The sequence below is a fragment of the Coffea arabica genome, chromosome 6e (assembly GCF_036785885.1).
Source record: "Coffea arabica cultivar ET-39 chromosome 6e, Coffea Arabica ET-39 HiFi, whole genome shotgun sequence".
NCBI classification, from domain to species: Eukaryota; Viridiplantae; Streptophyta; class Magnoliopsida; order Gentianales; family Rubiaceae; genus Coffea; species Coffea arabica.
In genome coordinates, this window is record NC_092321.1 from 18542011 (window position 1) to 18550938 (window position 8928).

The 8928-nt window shown below is 32.9% G+C and overlaps 1 long non-coding RNA gene across 1 annotated transcript; it reads left to right on the forward strand.

The window, feature by feature from the left end:
• Positions 1-7500: 7500 nt before the first annotated feature.
• On the forward strand, positions 7501-8681 carry LOC140009573 (uncharacterized). Its single transcript, XR_011817034.1, has 2 exons — positions 7501-7636; positions 8139-8681. It is a non-coding gene; the product is annotated as an uncharacterized lncRNA (long non-coding RNA).
• Positions 8682-8928: the final 247 nt, after the last annotated feature.

Sequence of the window (8928 nt, forward strand, 5' to 3'; positions counted from 1 at the left end):
AGTTGCTAACGGAAGCTTGAATCTGATGATTGTGGAATTCTTCCAAACTTTGTTCTTCTTATTAAAATATTGAAAAGATACAAGAGTGGTTGAATACAAAGGGATTGAATAAGAAAGATTGGGATGTTTGCTAATAGTTTTACACAAGAGAATTGCTTGGTTATTCACCGATGACACTTCCTCTGGTTTTGAATCTATTTATAGGGACGTCTGCCTTTGCATTTCATCTGTATTTGAATTTCATTTTCTTTTCTTGAATTGTGGCTGACATCTTTTTTCAAAAGTCATTTGGGTTCTGTCCGCATGGTCCACCAAAGGGATCAAAAGTGGATTCGGATGATCCAGCTGACTCTTCAATTTTGTCAGTTTCTTCTTTCTTGTCTGGCTTTTGCAAATAATTCAAATATTCTTTGAGCATCTCGGGATTCTGCATCATTTGCTTTATCAGAAAGTTGCTTGCAATTTCCTCGGATGCCATATCTGTCATCTTTTCTTTATCTTCTTTGGAGTGGTTGGAGTAGGTGTAGTGGTTGGAGTAGTAGTTGGCTGTCTTGTCCTCTTTGGAGTAGTGGTTGAAGTAGTGGTTGTCTGATTTGTCCATTTTAGTTTGTCTCCAATAGTCAAGAATCTTATCACATTGGTTTGATCTCCAAATTCTTGATTGAATCCAGTCCACCATTTGATTTTGAATTCTCTGACTAGTGATATTGGAAGGGGTTTTTCTAATTCTTGATGAATTTTGAAACTCCAGCAAAATATCCATGGTACTTTGAACTCCATATGGAATAATATAGGTCTTATATACTCTTCCCCCTTTGCTCTTTTGAGATAAGTCTGAAATCCCATTAACACATTTGGAGGTAATATTTCCTTTTGAGGGCCGAACCATTGCCACCAATGATTGAACCAAATTGGAAATTCTCTGGCACAACTTTCTTTGAATGTGAAAAATCATGAATGATTGAATGGTTTGTATAAAAAAGCACGATACCATGCCATTTTATAATCTTGATATGTGAATCCATCTGGAATAAATCTGACTGAGAATGATTTTTTGGAATAAAGAGAAGTACATTCATTTGGTGAACAAACTTTCTTTATTATACACTTAGAATGGCTAATTATATTTGGATTCTTTTTGTCTAGAATGGGGAATATTTCTACAGATTGAGTATCTGTAAGAATTAGTTCGTAATAGTCCAAATTTTTTGAAGGATCATCGGGTTGCCAATAACATTTTTGAGGAAAGATTCTTTGAGTAAGCTGATTGAGTGTAGAATATATTGGTATCTCTTGGAATCTTGTTAAAGTAATATTTGGGTAAATGGCTTTGTAAAATAGGTATTTTCTGTGGATTTTTCTGGGGATTTTGGTATTTGTTGAATTGGTTTAATTTGAGAGGAAATTGGAGTACAAGCAGCTTGACTGTAGGTCAGTGTTGATAGCTGCATACGCCAGGTTTCGAACCCGAGACCTGCTTAAGCGGAACCAAACTACTTACCACTTGGCTCAACCCCAGTTGGTTCTCCCTTGCTCTCTCATCCGTTTATGACTCGATCCTAATCTTTTTCATGTCAAATTTTAAATACAAAACCATCTTATCATGTAAGTCGTAATTTTTTATGCTTATTTATAAGTTTATCGCTTTCCCTTACTATTTGTCAAGGATGCAATTTGCAGATATGTGAAGAATGTTTTCCAACAAAAGAATAAAATAATACATGAAGAAATTTTGTTCATTGTTTTTTACAGGATTTTTTTTTAATTTTATCAATCTATCATAATATTTTCCATATGAAATCGTATCATAATCTTCACATAAGTCCTATTTTTTCATGCTTAATTATAAGATTGATTCCTTTTCCTTTTTATTTGCCAAGGATGCACTCTGCAGTTACATCAAGAATGTTTTTCAACAAAAGAAAAAAAAAAGGTACATCAAGAAGGTTTATTCACTATTTTTTGCATAATTATTTAGAAAGTCTTAGCAACGGATTTGTGTTTAGATCAATTTTAGGCCATTTGTGTTGTTTCCATAGATTTGTGCTAAACTGAGATATTTTTAGATACAACGTTTTTAAAGGTGGCCTGTGATAAACTGATTTGCGAACTTCAGCCAAACCAAGAATGAAGAAGAACATGATACTTCATTGTTGCCTAAACAAAATATGCCAAGTTGTTACCTTTTCAGTAAATGAAAATCGAGCAGTACATAAATTAAAACTACAATTAAAAATCATTTACTTTCGGAAATGTTGAAATTAGTCACATTCTCTAAGTTAAATTATGAATTTTTTTTTGGCTTTTTTAATTATTATTAAATCAAAGCTAATATTGTTTCTACAAAAAGGATATGTACGTAGTAGTGCTGCAAGAAGGTAAGAATTGAAGGTTAAGAGAGATGCTTTTCTGTAGTAACGTAAATTACTGTTGGATAAATAATTGTGAGGATTGCCTGTAACATTGCAGATTAAGTGCTAGAGATTTTAAAAATTTATAAAGTACAAGGGTCAAAACTCTGGAGAACTGATAGATCTAGTTGCTAGCGTGCTGCCAAGTTACTTCAGTTAGTTTTCTGTGTTGTTTGTGGATTTAGCTGCTAGCGTGCTGCCAAGTCAGATTCAGAATCTAAGCTTTTGGACTTTAAATTGAGATTAGTTTTCTTCAGTTAATATATAGCAGATAAAAACACATTAGTTTAAATGCTTAAACATGGATTACTTTGTGCGTATGCGTGAAACATGGATTAGTTTGTGCAAGAAGTATAAAACGTATGCCTGAATCATATGGACGACTTTTTTCTTTTCAAAGAAAATTCAATTAGAAAGCATTGAATTTCAAAGAGGGTAACAACTGCTAAGGGGTATCTAATTGTGTATAAAAAGTAAATTACTAAAGATATATGTTCACTCGAGCAATTTGCTAAAGTTCGGTATAGTACTTATCCAAAGATATATGTGCATTCAAGAATCATTGAGGATCAGTATCTTTAATCCGTTAATGAATACACCATTGCCTAAAAAATCCTGAGCATTTGGAGTTGGAAGCATTTGATTAGAAGTCTATTTCTTTTCCTTTCGAAATTGCATAATTCTCCTAGAATTAGACCATTCGACCCAAACATGATTTCATAAAATAAAGAATCGTAACACATCCTTGAATTATGAACTAAATTGACTTTGATAGTTTAAGCAGATCAAGAAAGATAAAACTAACTTTTATTACCACTTAATCTCTTTATATCCTTGTCTCTGTATAAGTGAATCCTTATCAAGATACAAAATTATTAATGACAATCTAATACCAAATTTAAAATTTTCCATTTTATTAAGAGAGGCTTATATATATACAGCCACGGATTTAAGGGGGGGCTGGTGGGGGCTTAAGCCCCCCCCCAAGCCGCCGGAAAACCCCCTATATATAGGGGATTCCGGCGGCCAGCCCAGCCCAGCCCAACCCCCCCACGGTGATCCAGATCTACCATCCTCCATGGCTCCATGAATGCTGCAGAGGAAGTGAAGAAGAGCTGGAAAGCCGCTGCCGTGCTGACTGCTGAGGAAGAAGATGACCCATTTCATTTTGAATTTTTTTTTTTGCCCTCTAAATACAAAACGACGTCGTTTCACTTTTAGTGGAACGACGTCGTTTTGTATAATGAGGGGAAAAAAAAAATACATCAGATGAAGCCCTAAGGCTTCATCTGATGCAAAAGCACGCCGCCAGTGCCAAAGGGCAAACAAGACTCCAACTCCAAGAAGAAGACGCCAGGCTCCAAGAACTCCAAGAAGCTTCAGTTGAGATTCTACCATCCTGCTTCAAGCCTTCAATTCAAGGCTCCAAGACTCCAACTCTCCACCATTCCATTCACATAAATCTTTTAGGTTAGTTTTTTGGTTTAAATTACAATATTCATCTTTATATTTTTGTTAATTATATGTTTAAATTATTTTTGATTTTTGAGTATCTTGATATTAATTTGATTAAGATTAATTTTTATTTAGTTTATGTTAATGTAATTTAAGAATTTGAAAGATTACATTAAAAAATTTAATGATATTAAATTTAAATTAGAAATTAGTTTAGAAATTGTATAGATTTTAGGTTGTATTTAGTTTTTAAAATTTTGTTAGTTTTATATTTGAAATTTTAAGAATTAATTATGTGAATTAGAAATTTTGAATGTAAATATAAATTCAAAATTTTATGAGATTGAATTAGAGATTATATGGGTATTTAGTTGTACCTTATTTTAACTTTTTGATAATTTTATATAATGAATTTTATAAATTGAGAAATATAAGTAATATGAATTTATTATTAAATTAAAGAATTATTTATATGAATTTTAAATTAATTGATTATTGAATTGCATAATTTTATTGAATTTAACCACAATTATTTAATTGTGACAGAAAATGGAGAGATTCTTTAAACCTAAACGAGTCCGTAGTGGTGAATCTTCAAATGAGCCTAATATTAGTGAACCAGTTCAAAATCAATCTTGTGTGGAATTGAATTTAAATGATATTGTTAGTGATCCGGGATTACGAAAATCAGTTGAGAAATTTGATATTTCTCTTCGAGACCATGTCCGAAGAGAGTATTTGACTAGGGGACCTTGCCAACCGATTGGCCATATGTATCCAAAAACATCATTTGGTAAACAACATAGAAGTTTCCAAGATAGTTGGTATCAAAAGTTTGTATGGTTAGAGTATAGCATATCGAAAGATGCGGCGTTTTGCCATTGGGTATGTATAATTATATGTTTTTATTATTTTTATAATTATTGATTCTAAATTTTACTTAGTAAATATATTTATTTCGTCACAAAAAAAAATTTTTAATACACTTCAGCCCCCCCAAAAATAAATTTCTGGCTCCGTCCCTGTATATATATATATGTATGTATGTATAGTTGTAATGAAATAAGCCATGAATTAACTATTTTTAATCAATTTAATTTAAATAGTTGACTTACACTTAGTATATTAAATTTTTTATTCTATTGTATCACTTTTCGTTCCAAAAAATATAAGCTTTAAAACAGAAAAAGTATCCGTGCAAATGCACTGGTGAATAACTAGTTAAAGAATAAATACAAGTAGAGTTTATTTCCACATTAATCTTTTTTAGAAAAAAAACTCCCAGTGTGATGCTCTTTCACAAATTGTTATCTTTTTAATCTCTTTTATGCAATCTAAATTTCCATCTTAATGTTGTGAGACCTCATATCAATAAATCTCCTCCTTGTTCTAAGGGATAATTTCACAAACCTTTCCTAAAAGTTTTGACAATTGCATTTAGATCCCTTTACCTCTAAAAAATTCATAGTAGTTGTGAGTTTTATGTGGCTAATGTAAGGGAAAAAATTCATATTAATACCTCAAATTTCCCTTAAGGAGTTTTTATATTTAAATCAAATTATTCAATGAATATATTTTTGTTTTTCTCATAGTCTTAAATAGTCTTGCCTCAGGCCTAAATCATTTCCTCCATATTCCTTTGGCCAAATTTGCAATCGTATATTTGTGTTAGGAGCTGTTGATTGAACTTTGGCCGGAGAAAAAATGATAGCAAATGGAAAGAGTGAGATACAAGTCAATTAAAAAACATGATTAACACTAGAATTTGTGAGACATTGAGACTTGGATTATATAATGGATAAGAAAACTTGAATAGGGGAAAAAAGGTGGATTGAAACTATACGAAAGAAGTAGCATAGCAGTGATACAGTATTTGGTGCTGGGATTCTCGGTGATATGTTTTTTAAGTTTGATAGGCATTTTATTACTTTTGGGAAGATTATTATAATCATTTTGAGTCCTTAGAAAAGCAAGGAAGTATAATATTTGAATATAGAGGTGGGCAACATGAGATTATCAGAAATCTTGGAAGAAGTTTTTGAAATTATCCTTTGCTGTAATACTATTCTTTTTTTTTTCTACCTTGTGATTATTGATTTCCATATTCACACTCGAAATGCTAAGGCAAAAAGCAAAATTCAAGGATGAAAAATGAAAGAAAAAGACAAGGCAATAAACATAGGGAAAGACTCTAGATTTGATTAATGCTAAAATATTATAAAATGATTATAGCATTTCTTTTAATTTTTTATGAGTAACATTTTTTTAAAAAAAAAAATTAGTAGGGGAATGATGGGATTAAAGAAGTGAAAAGAGAACAGGGAGATCTAAATTCAGGATCTAATTCCTGGGAGTAACATGATAATATTATTTCTAAAATTCCAATATCAAATCCTATTGGTTTAATATAAAGGAACTTGGATGATTGAAGTGTTTAAAATATAAAATACTTCTTAACTATAGTATCTTATTCATTAGTCAAATGTGGAATCTTATGTTTGTTGCCCCTTTCTTTTTTGCTTTGAATTTGGGTTTTTTGGCGTTGAATTTTAAGTATGAATTGAGTAAGATTATAGCATGAGAAGGTTCATTTAATTAAGGTCTTCTTGCATTTAAAATGGGAGCTTACCTCACATAAAAAAGATTAAAATGGTAATAATTTACAAAAGAGCATCATAGTGGGAACATTTTTCCTAAAAAAGGTCATTTCAGAAATAAATTCCGTGAATCCATGGTTTCATATGGGTTTTCTTTTCATGCACGTGATTAACATCATGTATCTTATCATTTCGATGAGGATTATTAACATCCAAGTCCTAGAGCCTGATTGCATTAGTACTATCCTTGGCCTTGGGTATACTATCACAAGTTCCTCCCTGTAAAGGTTGCAATGCGTTTTAAGAGAGTGAGAATTAAGTATATCACGGGGGAAAAAAAAAGAATTAATGGCAAAGTAACTTACCAGAACAACCAACAGATGGAGGAGGATAATCCGACAAGCAAGTCCTTTGGAATCCATCAATTGTTAGGTTTTATATCCCTTGCAACTCCTCCTTTGAAGGTTCTTTTTCAAATACTCGATTAAAATATGACCCCTTGAAAGATAGTGTTTCTTATTGAGATTGAAAAATGAACCAAATTACTTGATACTCAAATCAAATTTGGCTAAATAAAAGTTTGTTTGAACTTAGTTTGCCAACTAATCAAATCAAAATTTAAGAAGTATTATTATGTGTTAGATTAACTATAAAATTTGGCATTAACTTGGCTTGATTAACATAAAATTAGAATTTACAAGTAAAAAAATTCAAGTTACTCAAGTTCGACTCATATATTCGATTCTATAAAAGCCCATTTGAGTTCGGCTTAATTAATAAACAAGTCAAGTTTGAAGATCTTCCTCTTAAAAAAATTTTTAAAAAAATCAAGTTTGAATACAGTTTGAAGTTTATTAAATAATCAAACAAGTTTGAATACTATAACATTATTGAATCTAGTAGATCTAGACAAAATCACTAAATTTATTTTAGACCATAACTGTAGATTGTTTAGAAAAAAGGGACCAAAATGTAGACCTACCCACATGATGCAAACCAACCAGCCACGTGATCCATGCTGTAACCTTGCTAGCTTCACTTAGCTATCGCCTTGTATAAATAGCCGTATAGCCCCCAAGAGTCTTTTCACCACCAAAGTTACATTTTGAGTCTGTTCATAGGCAAGGCATGGCTTCATCTATCACTCTGATCGCAGTCTTTTCAATTGCCCTGGTAATGTTTCTCAACCATCAATACTGTACTTGAAGTAGTAGTTCATACGATATAATTGCTACTGTATAGGAATACTGATGAAACCCGTGAATTAAAACTACCTGAGAAAACACATTCTTCTTCCTTTTTGCACATTTATCTGCAGCTCTAACCATCGCCACTGAAGGAATGGAAGCTCTTCAGATGGCTCTGTAGTTCTATTCTAATAAAAGCTTGACTTCCAAACATTACCAATGCTGGTACCATACTTAAACGTCAATGTAACTTGAGTAATGGCATATGACACTATTTACCATTTTCTAGTTAGAGGATTCATCCGGGAAAGATTGAAAGTCAAATCAAGAACCTTAAAATCAACAAAGGAATATTCCTGTTGCCAGTTGAGCTCGTGTTTGGACATTAACTATCCTTCCCTTCAAGGGGTCATCTTTTACGGTGCTACCATCAACGTACCTATATTGACGTTAGTTTCTTTTATGTTAATATTTGCACTAATGTGCAGTTTGCATGCATCACTGAAGCAAGGAAGAATCCTACGGACTCTTTGCAATCTGCTGGCATTAATGAGCATACTGAGGACAATCACCACGCAGAGTTGTCCCTTTCCAATCAGAAGAAGACAAGTGATGGTAACACATTGAAGGATTTCGAGTCGAAGCCGGGCTCCTTACTCTGGAACTATCAAGGCAACCACGCTGAGTCTAAGTCTAAGGAAGAGAAGCCTCTTATGAAAGACTTTGAGTCGAAACTCGGTTCCTTACTACTCTATCACTATCAAGGCAACCACGCTGAGTCTAAGTCTAAGGAAGAGAAGCCTCTTATGAAAGACTTTGAGTCGAAACTCGGTTCCGTACTACTCTATCACTATCAAGGCAACCACGCTAAATCTAAGTCTAAGGAAGAGAAGCCTCTTATGAAAGACTTTGAGTCGAAACTCGGTTCCTTACTACTCTATCACTATCAAGGCAACCACGCTGAGTCTAAGTCTAAGGAAGAGAAACCTCTTATGAAAGACTTTGAGTCGAAACTCGGTTCCTTACTACTCTATCACTATCAAGGCAACCACGCTGAGTCTAAGTCTAAGGAAGAGAAACCTCTTATGAAAGACTTTGAGTCGAAACTCGGTTCCTTACTACTCTATCACTATCAAGGCAACCACGCTGAGTCTAAGGAGGTGAAAGATAATTAATGTCCAGGGAAGCCGCAACTTTACCTCTGAATGGACTACGGACATATATGTCTTCTAGCTGGTCTGATTTTCTCCAAGCGTTCCGTATAATGTGTGATATGTA